At 38.5% G+C, this 19966-nt stretch overlaps 1 pseudogene; it reads left to right on the top strand.

The window, feature by feature from the left end:
• LOC135231243 (natural killer cells antigen CD94-like) overlaps window positions 1-13976 on the top strand; it is a 50979-nt pseudogene extending 37003 nt beyond the window's left edge.
• Window positions 13977-19966: the final 5990 nt, after the last annotated feature.

Below are 19966 nucleotides of genomic sequence, written 5' to 3'. Positions count from 1 at the left end.
GAACATTATCGAAATATGCAATTTTTCTTTTAAATTTCCTCATATGCACCTTTGAATTCCATAGCCTCCAGCTCAACTCTCTAACCCACCAGTGCTCTTCTCCAGACAGCACTCGTTTGTGCCTTCCCTGCATCCGCCTTGGAACATCATGTGTTTCCCCAAGAAGATTATACAGATATTACGTATCCGAGACAGATATCTCATGGACATGGCTAATATCAGGCAGAGCTTTAAGAGAAATAGGTATAAATGCTGTGGACATTTTTAGGCTAGCCATGTGGCTGTACTTTCCACACTGATTTTAATTTTCTGATTATAAATTCTCTAATCTAGAAAACATTGATGCTCTTTTAACAGGTTTTAAGAGTGGTTTCTGATGGAGGTACTCTAAAATCTGAAAAAGAACAAAATTTATGTGGTTAAGTCGTGATCAACATAATTCTGTCACAGAAATAGATAATCCCAAATATTAATTACACAATGTTTCAAAGTATTTTATTAAAAAATTGGCCATTTGTGCTGTGACATCCAAAGATCACCCCGATTTAGAATTTGACTCATTATACTGTTGTTAACTAAAACAACACTCTTCGGGGGTGTGCTGAAGTTAATGCAGAATCACCTAAGATTGATTCTGCATTAACATTTGATGATTTGTCCTAGGGGGAAAGTCCATACGCAAATAATTTTGGGTATGAGAAAATGTAATCTTCTTGTAATAAAGGGTGTTTATGTGTCATAATTCAATGTAGTGGAATACAAATCCAGCTCTCTGAGGTATAAGCATGCATTGGTTGTGGAACGTCTACAACCAGGTCCAGAGTGCTCCTGTCTCATCTCTTCACTGTAATATCTCCACAGAGCTATGAGCAGGAAGACACTTCTCAGAGCAGAGCCGGCATTAAGATTAGCAGAAGGACACTCTCCAGGTAGTGTTATTGTCCGTGACAATGACAGAAAGTGTTAAAGGAAAGACTCTAGGCCTAAACACCCTTTAATTTGATGTCCTACTCAAGAAATGGATACTTACCCACTTTGACGCTGTGAGAAAAATAATGTTATTCTTGAACCCTCAGTTTTCTCATCTACCTAATGGCAATCATACTTTTTACTTTTGTTGACAGAATAAAAGTAATGTCTGTTATGTAAGTGCATAAAAGAGAATCTGAGCCTATTGATCCCTTCTTATTCTAGAAGCTTCTTTACCAATTAAAAAGATAATGGTAAATTTGCTTTACTGTCTTCTAGAGATGGAGAGGATAGCACAGAAAATGTATGGATAGTCTCACTGAAGAATAAAGTACACCACATAAAAGCCTTGGCATTGGGTTGAGTCCTGAGTTGAATGTCTGTCTTTCAATATTTCATTGACAAAACAACTGTTTTATAAAATCAAAAAAATTTTTGGAATCTTTCTAATTGGCTTCTGTTTTTAAAAACTTTAGTCCCTTTGTTTGTTCTTTAAGTCTTTGCCTATCTCTCTTTTTCCAGTTTTTCAGACCACTCCATGGAGGTTGATTTCTGGAATCTTAGGAGTAATATGTCTTTTGTTGATGGCTATCTTGGGAATTTTCTTGAATAATTGGCAAGTTTCTTTAGACAAGTGTTTATAAAGGTCAAAACCATTATAAAACCATTTAGCAATGAAGATTTTATCTTACTAGTTTGTAATATTTTTTGTTATTTCATGGCTTCACTTAAATCTGCACCAAATTAAGTAAATTTCTCATTGTTTCTTACAGTATTCTCTCCAGGACTCATCATAGAACTCCAGGGAGGTAGGCTCCATACTGCACTCATAGCAACTTTATAGCACAAGGTAGAACTGCCCCATAGGGTGTCCAAGACTATAATCTTTATGGGAAAAGACTGCCACATCTTTATCTGGCCAATCAGCTGGTGGATTCAAATGACCAACATTTTACGTTTCAGTTAGCAGCTGAGCACTTTAACCGCTGCGCCACCAGAACATTTTCAATGTACTTTATTCTTTTTTGCCTCAGGAAACATGTTAAAATGCTTTCTCCATTAAAGACTCTCTTTGATCTAGTTACCCTGTTTATACTGCAGAGCTCAGCTTTGGGATCTCTTCTGAAAAAACTTAAAAAAAAAAAAAAAAACTTTTCTAGCTTTCTCCCATCCCATGTCCTGCTACGTGCTGTCTTAATATGATGAATATATTTTGTATACTTACCAAAGGTATCATTAAATGTAATTAATAAATGATTGGAAATTATATAATTCTGACTCCAGCTCTAGAATATAACTCTAGGGAAAAAGAGATCATTTCTGACTTGGTCACATTAACATTCTCTGAACACAGCATGCTGTGGAGTAAAAATATATAGTAGATTCTCAGAGAATATTTGTGGAAAATATTCATAAAAAACAAGTGATTTATGAATGATTAAATAGCATTGAAATTTTTAAATGTTCAGAGCCATCAATCATGTTTTGTTTTGTTTTTTCTTAGACTCTGACTGCTGTTCTTGTCCAGAAAAGTGGATTGGGTACCGATGCAGCTGTTACCTCATTTTGAATGCAGAAAAAACTTGAGCAGAAAGTAGAAATTTCTGTGCTTCTCAGAATTCCAGTCTACTTCAACTGAAAAGCAGAGATGAATTGGCATGTACTTTATTTTTGTTTCCCACATTTTTTTTTAAGTTTGAAAAATATAACATTAAAATAAGCTGAGCTCTATGACTCAAGTCTAATCATAAAGTCCATGGATGGTTACATTTTGTCAAAAATAAACAACCCAGAACACCATTAACAGATTACTATGTAGGTTTAATCGTAAATTTGCAAATTGGGACGATACACAACTTACCATGGAAATGAGTGCTCCAATTAATACAAATTTCAAAGTGCTTATCTACAATTTTATTAGTAACTTTGAGCAAAAGACCTCTGATAGGATGAGTGTGCCAGAGTACATCAATCCTGTAAGAGGGCAGTATGTGCTGCAATATCATCAAAGCTGAAATAGAAGCCTTGCTAAGACAGTCACAGAATCAGTGAGCCAGAGTCACAAGTCCTGAGGACTCTTGGAAACAGGACGTGTTCATTCACCTTTCTGTGTTTCAGTGAGCCTGATCACCTAGATGCAATTATGTGAAACAAGGCAAGCTACTTCTAAAGGTTAGTTACAGTTTAAGACATACAAAACTATATATATATTTATGATTATACAGCACATAGATTTCTAACATTTAATAAGATGACCTTTTGTCTTGTGGGTAAGAGAACTCTCTCTGTTCCCATAACGTACAATTTATCATTTTCTTTCACAATTTGAAAAATGATCTATTAATTCCCTGTACCTTGAAACAACCATTATAAACCTCATAAAAATCCTCAAAGATTTATATCATGGGGATAAAATTCAAGATGTTAGATAAAGTGCAATAAACTTTCCAGTGAGTAGTCAAAGAAGAAATGTGAGATCACTACTTTTACTCATTCAAGGAACCAACCTAATGACTGTACTCTTTAGTTCTTTTAATTGAGTTCAATTTCTTTTGTAATTACCTGCCTTTAGTCATATCTCTGGGATATATTGTGGAACCAGTATATTGGATATTGAATGGCACAAAAGGTTTGCACTCAACTGCTAATCTAAATGTTGGTGGTTCAAAACCAACCAGTGTGGGGGGGGGTGGCCAAGATGGCTGACTAGGTAGACGCTACCTCGGATCCCTCCTGCAACAAAGACTCGGAAAAACAAGTGAATCGATCACATACATGACAATCTACGAACCCTGAACAACAAACACAGATTTAAAGAGTTGACCTGAGTGACAGAGACGGAGAATGAACAACTACGGGGAAGCAGTGACTGTTTTCGGAGCCTGGAGCCAGCGTCCCAGCCAGGTAACCTTGGCTCCGGGCTTAGGACTGGGCACAGGGAAGCTGAACACAACATCTTGTGACGGCGCAAACACAGGGCGCAGTCCTAACCCCCTGAACTGACACCGGGAGGGGCCCAGCTGGTCCGCATGGGCAGCGTGGCGACGCGGCTGGTGGGAGAAGTCCCCGGGAGGCAGTGACTGATTTTGGAGCTGGGAGTGCAGCGTCCCAGCAGGGGAACCTTGACGCTGGGCTTTGGACTGGCAGTGGAGGATCTGACTGCGGCTTCAGCGGGCCAGACCCTCGGGGGCAATCTCCACACAGCCAGCACACATAGGTGACATGCCCCTCGGGAATCTCAGATAAAATAGTCATCCCAAGCAAGATAAGTAACTTTGTCTATATTCCGGGGTGCTACTCTCTCCTGTTTTTCTGAATCCTCCCCTCCCCTTCCCAGGTGGCTTCATTAACATTGGAATTTCCTAAGCCAGAGGGAGAATGGCTCTGGCTCCGCGGCTTTCCTTCTCCCCCCCCTTTTTTTTTTTTTTTTTGGTCTTTTCCTAACCCACTCTTCCGGCCTGAGAGAAGCAACCACAAAAAATGCAGGGACCAAAAATCCTTCCCTAATTGGAGTAAAAACACAGAACCAGCTCCAGCCAAGCATATATGATCCAAATCTTGGGCTTTCATCCTTACAGGGAACAAGGTGGCTGTTATAATGCAAAGGCAGTTCTGATAGGGATCTGACTGCATTTTTTTTTAGCGGATTTACTGGAAAAACAAGTTTCCCAGGTTTGATATCTCTTTTTATTCAACAGAGCCCTAACTGACCCACAACAGGGAACTGAGGGCTGAAGCTCCCCCCAGACCACCTAGCTTCTTGCTTTAGGGGTCTAAGGAGGGTGACACCTACCAATCTGTAGAGGTACTTGCATTGGGGGCCTAAAGTACAGCTGCAGAGCCCTCCCACCAAGGTGCTTTAGGAATAGAGACACATCTACCTCACTGACACTTGGGGGAAGCCTGTCAGCATCCTGTCCCCCAATGGAGTGTGAACCCCAGCTGCCAATAGAATCTGGTACACATAACTATCACCACTACTTCTTGAGGTGGATAGGTGTTAGGGTGCATCACACACTTGATGATCAAAAATCAGATTCTACTCAAGAATAGTGAATAGACTCAGACATATATATCTGGCAACAGCCCAAACCAGCTGGCAATAGGTCATAAGTAAGTCAATGGCTACAACAAACAAGACACCACAATCTAGTAGCCCATCCACATATAGTGATAGAAAACAAAACAAGATAAGACTCAGTGAGCAAATATAGAACAAATCACTACTATATCTTAGTAATGGCTTGGAGACAGCAGTCGATATCAAACCACATAAAGAAGCAGACCATGACAGCTTCTACAACCCCCCAAACAAAAGAATCAAAATCTTTCCCAAATGAAGATACAATCCTGGAATTATCAGATACAGAATATAAAAAACTAATTTACAGAATGCTTCAAGACATCAGGGATGACCTCAGAAATGAAATAAGGCAATCTGCAGAAAAAGCCAAGGAACACACTGATAAAGCAGTTGAAGAACTCAAAAAGATTATTCAAGAACATAGTGGAACAATTAATAAGTTGCAAGAATCCATAGAGAGACAGCATTCAGAAATCCAAAAGATTAACAATAAAATTACAGAATTAGACAACTCAATAGGAAGACAGAGGAGCAGACTCAAGCAATTAGAATGCAGAGTGGGAAATCTGGAGGACCAGGGAATTAACACCAACATAGCTGAAAAAAAATAAGACAAAAGAATTAAAAAAAACAAAGAAACCCTAAGAATCATGTGGGACTCTATCAAGAAGGATAACTTGCATGTGATTGGAGTCCCAGAACAGAGAGGGAGGACAGAAAACACAGAGAAAATAGTTGAAGATCTGCTGACAGAAAATTTCCCTGACATCATGAAAGACGAAAGGATATCTATCCAAGATGCTCATCGAACCCCATTTAAGATTGATCCAAAAAGAAAATCACCAAGACATATTATCATCAACCTTACCAAAACCAAAGATAAAGAGAAAATTTTAAAAGCAGCCAGGGATAAAAGAAAGGTCTCCTACAAGGGAGAATCAATAAGAATAAGTTCAGACTACTCAGCAGAAACCATGCAGGCAAGAAGGCAATGGGATGACATATACAGAGCACTGAAGGAGAAAAACTGCCAGCCAAAGATCATATATCCAGAAAAACTCTCTGAAATATGAAGGTGAAATTAAGATATTTACAGATAAACACAAGTTTAGAGAATTTGCAAAAACCAAACCAAAGCTACAAGAAATACTAAAGGAAATTGTTTGGTCAGAAAACCAATAATATCAGATATCAGCAAAACACAAGGTAACAGAAGAGAACATCCTGATATCAACTCAAATAGGGAAATCACAAAAACAAATTAAGATTAATTAAAAAAAACGCTCAAAACAGGGAATCATTGAAGTCAATACGTAAAAGATCACAATAATCAAAAAGGGACTGACTACAGGTGGCTTAGAACTGCCCTATGGAGAGGGATACAAGGCGATATAGGACAATATAAGTTAGGTTTTTACTTAGAAAAATAGGGGTAAATATTAAGGTAACCACAAAGAGGTATAACAACTCCATAACTCAGAATAAAAGCCAAGAAAAACGTAACGACTCAACAAACATAAAGTCAAATACTATAAAAATGAGGATCTCACAATTTACAAACAAAAACGTCTCAGCACAAAAAAGTAAGTGGAAAAATGAAATTGTCAACAACACACATAAAAAGGCATCAAAATGACAACACTAAACACTTATTTATCTATAATTACGCTGAATGTAAATGGACTAAATGCACCAATTAAGAGACAGAGAGTCTCGGACTGGATAAAGAAACACGATCCGTCCATATGCTGCCTACAAGAGACACACCTTAGACTTAGAGACACAAACAAACTAAAACTCGAAGGATGGAAAAAAAATATATCAAGCAAACAATAAGCAAAAAAGGAGTAGCAATATTAATTTCTGAGAAAATAGACTTTAGACTTAAATCCACCACAAAGGATAAAGAAGGACACTACATAATGATAAAAGGGACAATTGATCAGGAAGATATAACCATATTAAATATTTATGCACCCAATGACAGGGCTGCAAGACACATAAATCAAATTTTAACAGAACTGAAAAGTGAGATAGACACCTCCACAATTATAGTAGGAGACTTCAACACACCACTTTCGGAGAAGGACAGGGCATCCAGTAAGAAGCTCAATAGAGACACGGAAGACCTAATTACAACAGTCAACCAACTTGACCTCATTGACTTATACAGAACACTCCACCCAACTGCTGCAAAGTATACTTTTTTTTCTAGCGCACATGGAACATTCTCTAGAATAGACCACATATTAGGTCATAAAACAAACCTTTGCAGAATCCAAAACATCGAAATATTACAAAGCATCTTCTCAGACCACAGGGCCATAAAAGTAGAAATCAACAACAGAAAAACTAGGGAAAAGAAATCAAATACTTGGAAACTGAACAATACCTCCTGAAAAAAAACTGGGTTATAGAAGACATTAAGGAGGGAATAAGGAAATTCATAGAATGCAAAGAGAATGAAAATATTTCCTATCAAAACCTCTGGGACACAGCAAAAGCAGTGCTCAGAGGCCAATTTATACTGATAAATGCACACATACAAAACGAAGAAAGAGCCAAAAACAGAGAAGTGTCTCTACAATTTGAACAAATAGAAAGTGAGCAACAAAAGAATCCATCAGGCACCAGAAGAAAACAAATAACATAAACTAGAGCTGAACTAAATGAATTAGAGAACAGAAAAACAATTGAAAGAATTAACAAAGCCAAAACCTGGTTCTTTGAAAAAAATAACAAAATTGATAAACCATTGGCCAGACTGACTAAAGAAATACAGGAAAGGAAACAAATAACCTGAATAAGAAACGAGAAGGGCCACATCACAACAGATCCAACTGAAATTAAAAGAATTATATCAGATTACTACGAAAAATTGTACTCTAACAAATTTGGAAACCTAGAAGAAATGGATGAATTCCTGGAAAAACACTACCTACCTAAACTAACACAATCAGAAGTAGAACAACTAAATAGACCCATAACAAAAAAAGAGATTGAAACAGTAATCAAAAAACTCCCAACAAAAAAAGCCCTGGCCCGTATGGCTATACTGCAGAGTTCTACCAAACTTTCAGAGAAGAGTTAACACCACTACTACTAAAGGTATTTCAAAGCATAGAAAATGACGGAATACTACCTAACTCATTCTATGAAGCCACCATCTCCCTGATACCAAAACCAGGTAAAGACATTACAAAAAAAAGGAAATTATAGACCTATATCCCTCATGAACATAGATGCAAAAATCCTCAACAAAATTCTAGCCAATAGAATTCAACAACATATCAAAAAAATAATTCACCGTGACCAAGTGGGATTTATACCAGGTATGCAAGGCTGGTTTAATATTAGAAAAACCATTAATGTAATCCACCATATAAACAAAACAAAAGACAAAAACCACATGATCTTATCAAATGATGCAGAAAAGGCATTTGACAAAGTCCAACACCCATTTATGATAAAAACTCTCACCAAAATAGGAATTGAAGGCAAATTCCTCAATATAATAAAGGGCATCTATGCAAAGCCAACAGCCAGCATCACTCTAAATGGAGAGAACCTGAAAGCATTTCCCTTGAGAACGGGAACCAGACAAGGATGCCCTCTATCACTGCTCTTGTTCAACATTGTGCTAGAAGTCCTAGCCAGAGCAATTAGGCTAGACAAAAAAATAAAGGGCATCCGGATTGGCAAAGAGGAAGTAAAATTATCTCCATTTGCAGATGACATGATCTTATACACAGAAAACCCTAAGGAATCCTCCAGAAAACTACTGAAACTAACAGAAGAGTTTGGCAGAGTCTCAGGTTATAAGATAAACATACAAAAATCACTTGGATTCCTCTACATCAACAAAAAGAACATCGAAGAGGAAATCACCAAATCAATACCATTCACAGTAGTCCCCAAGAAGATAAAATACTTAGGAATAAATCTTACCAAGGATGTAAAAGACCTATACAAAGAAAACTACAAAGCTCTACCACAAGAAATTGAAAAGGACATACTTAAGTGGAAAAACATACCTTGCTCATGGATAGGAAGACTTAACATAGTAAAAATGTCTATTCTACCAAAAGCCATCTATACATACAATGTACTTCCGATCCAAATTCCAATGACATTTTTTAAGGTGAAGGAGAAACAAATCACCAACTTCATATGGAAGGGAAAGAAGCCTCGGATAAGCAAAGCATTACTGAAAAAGAAGAAGAAAGTGGGAGGCCTCACTCTACCTGATTTCAGAACCTATTATACAGCCACAGTAGTCAAAACAGCCTGGTACTGGTACAACAACAGACACATAGACCAATGGAACAGAATTGAGAACCTAGATATAAATCCATCCACATATGAGCAGCTGATATTTGACAAAGGCCCAGTGTCAGTTAATTGGGGAAAAGATAGTCTTTTTAACAAATGGTGCTGGCGTAACTGGATATCCATTTGCAAAAAAATGAAACAGGACCCATACCTCACACCATGCACAAAAACTAACTCCAAGTGGATCAAAGACCTAAACATAAAGACTAAAACGATAAAGATCATGGAAGAAAAAATAGGGACAACGTTAGGAGCCCTAATACAAGGCATAAACAGAATACAAAACATTATCAAGAATGATGAAGAGAAACCAGATAAATGGGAGCTCCTCAAAATCAAACACCTATGCTCATCTAAAGACTTCACCAAAAGAGTAAAAAGACCACCTACAGACTGGGAAAGAATTTTCAGCTATGACATCTCCGACCAGTGCCTGATCTCTAAAATCTATATGATTCTGTCAAAATTCAACCACAAGAAGACAAACAACCCAATCAAGAAGTGGGCAAAAGATATGAACATACTCTTCACTAAAGAAGATATTCAGGCAGCTAACAGATACATGAGAAAATGCTCTCGATCATTAGCCATTAGAGAAATGCAAATTAAAACTACGATGAGATTTCATCTCACTCCAACAAGGCTGGCATTAATCCAAAAACCACAAAATAATAAATGTTGGAGAGGCTGCGGAGAGATTGGGACTCTTATACACTACTGGTGGGAATGTAAAATGGTACAACCACTTTGGAAATCTATCTGGCATTTTCTTAAAAAGTTAGAAATAGAACTACCATACAACCCAGAAATCCCACTCCTCGGAATATACCCTAGAGAAATAAGAGCCTTCATAAGAACAGATATATGCACACCCATGTTTATTGCAGCTCTGTTTACAATAGCAAAAAGCTGGAAGCAACCAGGGTGTCCATCAACAGATGAATGGGTAAATAAATTGTGGTATATTCACACAATGGAATACTACGCATCGATAAGGAACAGTGACAAATCTGTGAAACATTTCATAACATGGAGGAACCTGGAAGGCATTATGCTCAGTGAAATTAGTCAGAGGCAAAAGGACAAATATTGTATAAGACCACTATTATAAGATCTTGAGAAATAGTATAAACTGAGAAGAACACATACTTTTGTGGTTAAGAGGGGGAGAGGGAGGGAGGGTGGGAGAGGGTTTTTTACTGATTAATTAGTAGATAAGAACTGCTTTAGGTGAAGGGAAGGACAATACTCAATACATGGAAGGTCAGCTCAACTGGAGTGGACCAAAAGCAAAGAAGTTTCCGGGATAAACTGAATGCTTCAAAGGTCAGCGGAGCAAGGGCGGGGGTTTGGGGACTATGGTTTGCGGGGAGTTCTAAGTCAATGGGCAAAATAATTCTATTATGAAAACATTCTGCATCCCACTTTGAAATGTGGCGTCTGGGGTCTTAAATGCTAACAAGCGGCCATCTAAGATGCATCAATTGGTCTCAACCCACCTGGCTCAAAGGAGAATGAAGAACACCAAGGTCACACGATAACTATGAGCCCAAGAGAGAGAAAGGGCCACATGAACCAGAGACCTACATCATCTTGAGACCAGAAGAACTAGTTAGTGCCTGGCCACAATCGATAACTGCCCTGACAGGGAGCACAACAGAGAACCCCTGAGGGAGCAGGAGATCAGTGGGATGCAGACCCCAAATTCTCATAAAAAGACCAAACTTAATGGTCTGACTGAGACTAGAGGAATCCCGGTGGTCATGGTCCCCAAACCTTCTGTTAGCCCACGACAGGAACCATTCCCGAAGACAACTCATCAAACATGGAAGGGACTGGACAGAGGGTAGGAGAGAGATGCTGATGAAGAGTGAGCTAATTATATCAAGTGGACACTTGAGACTGTGTTGGCATCTCCTGTCTGGAGGGGGGATGGGAGGACAGAGAGAGTTGGAAGCTGGCAAAATTGTCACGAGAGACTGGAAGGGCTGACTCATTAGGGGGAGAGCAAGTGGGAGTACGGAGTAAGGTGTATATAAACTTATATGTGACAGTCTGACTTGATTTGTAAACGTTCACTTGAAGCTCAATAAAAGTTAATAAAACAAACAAACAAAAAAACCAACCAGTGTGGAAGAAAGCCTTGGCAATTTTCTGCCGTAAAGATTACAACCAAGGAAATTCTTTGGAGTAGTTCTACTCTGTAACACATGGGGTTGCCATCAGTCAAAATTGACTCAATAGCAACTAGCAGGAAAAACAGCATCATAAAAATTGTCCCCTTCTTAACAAAAAGTGGAAGTTTCTCTAGCTGTGTGCAGAAACTGTGTGGAGTATAGGTTTAGTAGATTACATCCATATCTACTTCTTAAGATACTTTTGATTTGCAATCAAACTTCAGTGGTGATCCTCTATGAAGAAAGTGTTCCATGAAAACTCTGCCTCCCTTTATAGCATATTGCACTCCACAGCGAAGTGAGATTTTGTGGTATTGTTTTTTCCTTCATAAATGAATGTGTCTGGTAAAATAAATATGAACCCTGTGACTGCCCCTTCTAAATTAGAAGTTAAAAATGAATTTGGTTTGTGTGATTGATAGGCCAACTCTGATGCATATTAATCCCAGGGTAGGTTCAAGTTAGCTTCATATGTCTGTCTGTGTTTTCAAGCAGGATTTTTTGAACTACCGTCGACAGTTTTACTGGCCTGGGATCTCTTATAATGAAACACATGGCACCTGGTTGTGGGAGGATGGCTCTGCTCCCTCCCAGGATCTGTAAGTTTCTGGTAATCAGATACCTTTCCTGTTCTTTGTGGGTTAATATTTAGATCTCACCAGCACAGGTACCACCTAGGAGCGCTACGAGAAAGGTAAACTGTCTAGGGCACGCCATGACTGAAAGGAGAATGGTGCAACTATATACAATTTTAGCCCAACTCAGAAAATCCAAGTCTTTCCTCAGGTGACATGAAAACTGGTGTACTTATGTCAATGAAAAACTTTTAATATATGATTTTTTTTTTCCTTTGGTACGAACACATGGTATGTGCATGCACACAAGCTCTCATACATAAAGGAAGCCCATGAAAGTGGTATATTTCTTATTCTGATGGAGTCCAATATTCTCAGCATCCTCTGGTGTTTCAAATATCCTGGCCATGTTGTTACTGTTGTTGTTAGGTGCCACCGAGTTGGTTCTGACTCATAGCGATCCTGTATACAACAGAAGAAAACACTCCCTGGTCCTGTGCCATCCTCACAATCATTGTTATGCTTGAGCCCATTGATGTAGCCACTGTGTCAACCCATCTCATTCTTGAGTGCCTTCCAACATGAGGGGCTCATCTTCTAGCACTATATCAGGCAATGTTCCACTGCTATTCATAAGATTCTCACTCTCCAATTTTTTTAGAAGTAAATTTCCAGGTCCTCCTTCATATTCTGTCTTAGTCTAGAAGCTCCCTTGAAACCAGTTCACCATGGGTGACCCTGCTGGTATTTGAAATACGTGTGGCAAAGCTTCCAGCATCACAGCAACACGCAAGCCATCACAGTATGACAAAATGACAGATGAGTAGTGGATTCTGGGCTTATTTTCTATGTTCATGTAAACTTTGAATGTCATTGTTACTTCTAAACATGGGACTTGCAACATCATGCAGTGACAAATTGTATGCTTTGATTTGTCCCCCTAGACTGTATTAGCTGATACATCTTTAAAAAATATGTGGGTAAAATATACATCAAAACCATTAACAGCAACAGGAATTACAAAGAATTAAAAAAATTCCTGGCCTCAATGCTTACTGATTATTGAGGAAATGACTCATTTTATGTAACTTTGTACTCTGAAACCATGAAATTTGTGGCTATTAAATGAAAAACATAATAAATGAATGCCTTATCTTATTCAAATGCTTAAAAAATTCTATTGTTTAATCAAAAACAACATTATCATAAATATTCTCATTTCCTTTTGTTACGTGGCATCATTTTCTTCATTGCAGATTTTCATTCTCAGACTTTGAACCCAAGGAACTGTATAGCGTATAGTCCAAACAAAGACATTTTGGATGAACCCTGTGGGGAAAAGAATCCTTATATCTGTAAGCAACAGCTTATTTAGTGTTTCTTGGGACATGGCAGGGCAAGGGGAGCAGGGAGGTGTAATGCAAGCCCGGGATTAATAAAATTAGCATCTTCATCTCTGACGTAGTTATAAGTTATCTACTTCTGAGGTCTGCAAAACATTGACATTTATGTCTTTTCATATACTTTACATGTATTTGAAGCCACATGCTTTAACATTGTTAAAATGTCTGTGCCTACACCTGAAATTATAATGCATCAAGGTAAAGAATTTTGTGAATATTTTTACGTTATCATATGGGTTTTTAATACTAAATTTTATGTAGTTTTATGTACACATTCCTGCAAATTCTCTGTAAAAATTTAAATAAATTTGACTTTATATTGAATAATATATGTCAATCTCGTTTTAGTTCTTTGTATAACATACTATATTGGGAAGTCTCATTCTCACCTTACTTTCCTGAAAGTTAGCTTTTTCTGAACATGTACATATATAAATATACAAACACACACACATACACATATATGTATATATCCCTATATATATCCAGATATAATATATATGTATATATACACACAAATATATGGAAGCCCTGGTGGGGTAGTGGTTAAGAGCTAAAGCTACTTAACCAAAAGTTCGGTAGTTTGAATCCAACAGGCACTCCTTGGAAACCCTATGAGGCAGTTCTACTCTGTCCTATAGGGTCACTATGAGTCAAAATCGACTCAATGGCAATAACTGATCTTGGTAGTTTTAAAAGTATAATAATGTCATGGATTCCCCCACGTGTCTGTCAGTTTATTGTACTGTGGGGGCTTGCGTGCTGCTGTGATGCTAGAAGCTATGCCACCAGTATTCAGATACCAGCAGGGTCTCCCATGGAGGACAGGTTTCAGATGAGCTTCCAGACTAAGACAGACTAGGAAGAAGGACCCAGCAGTCTACTTCTGAAAAGCATTAGCTAGTGAAAACCTTATGAATAGCAGCATAATATAGTGCTGGAAGATGAGTCCCCCAGGTTGGAAGGCACTCAAAAGATGACTGGGGAAGAGCTGCCTCCTCAAAGTAGAGTTGACCTTAATGACATGGATGGAGTAAGGTTTTCAGGACCTTCATTTGCTGATGTGGCATGACTCAAAATGAGGAGAAACAGCTGCAAACATCCATTAATAATAGGAACCTGGAATGTATGAATATGAATCTAGGAAAACTGGAAATCATCAAAAATGAAACGGAACACATAAACATCGATATCTTAGGCATTACTGAGCTGAAATGGGCTGGTATTGGCCATTTTGAATCAGACAATCATATAGTCTATTATGCTGGGAATGACAACTCGAAGAGGAATGGTGTTGCATTCGTTGTCAAAAAGAAAGTTTCAAGATCTACCCTGAAGTACAATGCTGTCAGTGATAGGATAATACCCATCCATACGCCTACAAGGAAGACCAGTTAATATGACTATTATTCAAATTTATGCACCAACCGCTAGGGCCACAGATGAAGAAATAGAAGATTTTTATCAGCTGCTGCAGTCTGAAATTGATCGAACATGCAATCAAGATGCATTGATAATTACTGGTGACTGGAATGCGAAAGAAACAAAGAACGATCGGTAGTTGGAAAATATGGCCTTGGTGATAGAAGCAATGCCGGAGATCGGGTGATAGAATTTTGCAAGACCAACAACTTCTTCATTGCAAATACCTTCTTTCACTAACATAAACGGCGAATATACACATGGACCTCGTCAGATGGAACACACAGAAATCAAATTGAGTGCATTCGTGGAAAGAGATGATGGAAAAGCTCAATATCATGTCAGAAAGGCTGGAGCTGACTATGGAACGGACCATCAATTGCTCATATGCAAGTTCAAGCTGAAGCTGAAGAAAATCGGAGCAAATCCACAAGAGCCAAAATATGACCTTGAGTACATCCCACTGGAATTTGACACCATCTGAAGGATAGATTTGATGCTTTGAACACTAATGACCAAAGACTAGATGAGTTGTGGAATGATAGCAAGGACTTCATCCGTGAAGAAAGAAAGAGGTCATTGAAAAGACAGGAAAGACAGAAAGACCAAGAAGGATGTCAGAGGAGACTGTGAAACTTACTCTCGAACGTCAAGCAGCTAAACAAAACAAAGAATTGATGAGGTAAAAAAACTGAACAGAAGATTTCAAAGGGCCTCTCGAGAAGACAAAGTAAAGTATTATAATGACGTGCAAAGAGCTGGAGATAGAAAACCAAAAGGGAAGAACACTCTCAGTGTTTCTCAAGCTGAAAGAACTGAAGAAAAAATTCAAGCCTTGAGTTGCAATAGTGAAGGATTCCATGGGGAAAATACTAAATGACACAGGAAGCATCAAAAGAAGATGGAAGGAATACCCAGAGTCATTATACCAAAAAGAATTAGTCAATGTTCAACCATGTCAAGAGGTGGCATATGATCAGGAACTGCTGGTACTGAAGGAAGAAGTCCAAGCTGCTCTGAAGGCATTATCGAAAAACAAGGCTCCAGGAATTGATGGAATATCAATTGAGATGTTTCAACAAACAGATACAGCCCTGGATGTACTCACTCATCTATGCCAAGAAATATGGAAGACAGCTTCCTGGCCAACGGACTGGAAGAGATCCATATTTATGTCTACTCCCAAGAAAGGTGATCCAACCGAATGTGCAAATTATACAACAATATCATTAATATCATATGCAAGCAAAATTTTGCTGAAGATCATTCAAAAATGGCTGCAGCTGTATACTGACAGAGAACTGCCAGAAATTCAGGTCAGTTTCAGAAGAGCACGTGGAACCAGGAATATCACTGCTGATATCAGATGGACCCTGGCTGAAAGCAGAGAATACCAGAAGAATGTTTACCTTTGTTTTATTGACTATGCAAAGGCATTCGACTGTGTGGATCATAACAAACTATGGATAACATTGCCAAGAATGGGGACTCCAGAACACTTAATTGTGTTCATGAGGAACCTTTACATAGATCAAGAGGCAGTTGTTTGCACAGAACAAGGGGATACTGATTGGTTTAAAGTCAGGAAAGTTGTGCCTCAGGGTTGTATTCTTTCACCATATCTATTCAATTTGAATGCTGAGCAAATAATATGAGAAACTGGACTATATGAAGAAGAACCGGGCATCAGCATTGGAAGAAGACTCATTAACAACCTGTGTTATGCAGATGAAACAAGCTTGCTTGCTGAAAGTGGAGAGGACTTGAAGCACTTACTAACAAAGATCAAAGACCACAGCCTTCAGTATGGATTGTACCTCAACATAAAGAAAACGAAAATCCTTACAACTGGACCAATGAGCAACATCATGATAAATGGAGAAAAGATTGAAGTTGTCAAGGATTTCATTTTACTTGGTCCACAATCAACAGCCATGGAAGCAGCAGTCAAGAAATCAAAAGATGCATTGCATTGGGTAAACCTGCTGCAAAGGGCCTCTTTAAAGTGTTGAACAGCAAAGATGTCACCTTGAAGACTAAGGTGCACCTGACCCAAGCCCTGGTATTTTCAATTGCATCATATGCATGTGAAAGCTGGACAATGAATAAGGAAAACCAAAGAAGAATTGACTCCTTTGACTTGTGGCGTTGGTGAAGAATATTGAATATGCCATGGATTGCCAAAAGAAAAAACAAATCTGTCTTAGAAGAAGTGTGACCAGAATGCTCCTTTGAAGCAAGGATGCGAGACTGCATCTTACATACTTTGGACATGTTGTCAGGAGGGATCAGTCCCTGGAGAAGGACATCATGCCTGTCAGAGTACCGGGTCAGAGGAAAAGAGGAAAACCCTCAACGAGGTGCTTTGACACAGTGACTGCAACAATGAGCTCAAGCATAACAAAGCTTGTGAGGATGGCTCAGTACCGGGCAGTGTTTGTTTCTGTTCTGCATAGGGTCGCCATGAGTCGGAACTGACTCGACGGCACCTAACAACAACATCATGGATTGAATTATGTCCCCTCCAAAATTATGTGTATTGACTTGGTTAAACCATGATTCTCAGTATTGTGTCGTTGTCCTCCATTATGTGATTGAAATTTTATGTTGAGAGGATTAGGCTGGGATTGTAACAGTACCTTTACTCAGGTTAACTCCCTGATCCAAGGTAAAGGGAATTTCCCTGGGGGTGTGGACTGAACCACCTTTTATCTCTCAAGAGATAAAAGAGAAGTGAAGCAAGCAGAGAGTGGGGATCTCAAACCACCTAGGAAGCAGCACACGGAGAGAGTGCATCCTTGGGACACCAGGTCCCTGTACCTGAGAATCTCCTCGACCAGGGAAGGATTGAGGACAAGGATCTTACTCCAGAGCTGACAGAGAGAGAAAGCCTTCCCCTGGAGCTGATGCCTTGAATCTGGACTTTTAGCCTACTTTACTGTGAGGAAATAAATTTCTGTTTGTTAAAGCCATCCACTTGTGGTATTTCTGTTAGGGCAGCACTAGATGGCTAAGACAATAGTCCCTTTTTGTGCCTATTTTGTCACAATTCTTACAAATTTGTTCATCCAAATATAAAAGCTGTAGGCAAAATCTTAACCTTCTACCATTTAAGACATTTTTATATTTGATAAAAAATGATCATAATTAAGCAGCTTTCTGCTGTTTTGCTGATGTCCAACACTAAAACCAAGAAAGGGTAGATTTTCTGGTATACACATACAAAGAAATAGCATGCAATGATAAAGCATAAGGACTAGCCTGCGGAAGATAACATGGGTGAATCTGGAGGACGTTATGCTGAGTGAAATAAATCAAGCACAAAAGAGCAAATGTTGCACAGTACCACTTTATAAAAATTCAAGAATAGGTTTGCACACAGAAAGCAGCATTCTTTGATGGCTATCAGCGATGGGAGGGGAGGAAGGGAGAATCACTTACTAAATAGTAAAACGTAGACAGATGTTAATTCTGGTAAAGGCAACAGAAAATATTGGAGAAGTCAGCACAATGTGACCAAGGTAAGTGAAGACACTGAGGGATAGATATCTACGAGTAAAGGACAACCATGGTAGATGCTGTAACATACACAATTCTGCAACAACAGTAATGACAACCAACAATTTGTGAGTGGTTATACAGGTAGATATGTATGCTACGTAGGTGTGGAGGGTGTATGGGGGTGCAGTGTGCATGCATAAATAGGTACAGTTGTGAGCCTTTGTATATACATATTTGTATGTGCTGCATATATATTCATACATATAATAGAACACATAGGAGGGACAGTAATGGAAACTTCTTAGGCATATATTCAAACACTTGGTGGGACTGAGTTAATAGGCTTGAAGGCTAAGGACCATAGTGCTGGGGGACAATTAGGTCAATTGATATAACGTAGTTCATAAAGATAATGTTCTTCATACTTGTTTGGTGAGGAGTGTCTGGGATCTTAAAAGCTTGTGAGTGATCTTCTGTGATACAACTATGGGTTTCTTCCCATCTGGAGCAAAGGGGGGTGAAGGAAACCAAAGGCTCAAGGAAGCAAATAGTCTATAGGACTAATGGCCCACATGAACCACAGCCTCCTGCAGCCTGAGACCAGAATGTCATGGAAAAAATTGTGTATAAATTGTTGAATGGGAAACTAATTTGCTGTGTAAATTTTCACCTAAAACACAATAAAGTCTTCAGAAAAAAAAGGGTGATAGATTTCAAATTAGGTAAAGAATCATTTTTATAAACATCACGTCTTTCAACTTGGATTTGCATAAAAGCTATGAAGGAAATTTCATATTCACATTCTTCAGTGAGGATCTAGATTTTAGCAATTATGGTGGTTGAGTAAAGGCAGCTTTATAAACACAATGTACACAAATTAAAAAGATGGAAAATTTTTGAATTCATGGAAGCTGAGAAATCCAGTCACGAATCTTGCTTTTTTGTTGTTGTTGTTGTTTTTGATGTAAAGCTCATCTTTACAAAAAGGTTCATCTATAGGAATAGCAAAAAAAAAAAAAAAAAATTAGCTTATTGTCTGAGCCCTAGTGGCGAAGCGCTTAAGAGCTACGGCTGTTAACCAAAAGGTCAGCAGTTTGAATCCACCAGCTGCTTCTTGGAAAACCTATAGGGCAGTTCTACTCTTTCCTATTGGGTCACTATGAGTCAGAATCAACTTGACATTAGTGAGTTTGGTTTTTAGTTTTCGTTAGTTATGGCCAAGGTGATTCTCACTCACAGCAACCCTATGTGTGCCAGGGTAAAACTATGCTCCATAGGGTTTTCAGTGTCTGATTTTTTGGAGTAGATCGCCAGGACTTTCTTCAAAGATGCATCTGGGCAGACTTGAACTTCCAACCTTTCAGTGAACAGCCAATTATGTTAACATTTTGCACTCCCTAGGAATATTATGATGGTTAAAAAACAAAAGACAAAGAAGCAAAAAACCCATGAAACTTATTTTTGAATGGAGTTTGCTTTTATATGAGAATGAATGATAAATTG

This window comes from Loxodonta africana, chromosome 4 (assembly GCF_030014295.1).
Source record: "Loxodonta africana isolate mLoxAfr1 chromosome 4, mLoxAfr1.hap2, whole genome shotgun sequence".
NCBI classification, from domain to species: domain Eukaryota; kingdom Metazoa; phylum Chordata; class Mammalia; order Proboscidea; family Elephantidae; genus Loxodonta; species Loxodonta africana.
Note: the sequence above shows the minus strand (reverse complement) of the source record. Positions and strands in the feature narration are given on the sequence as shown.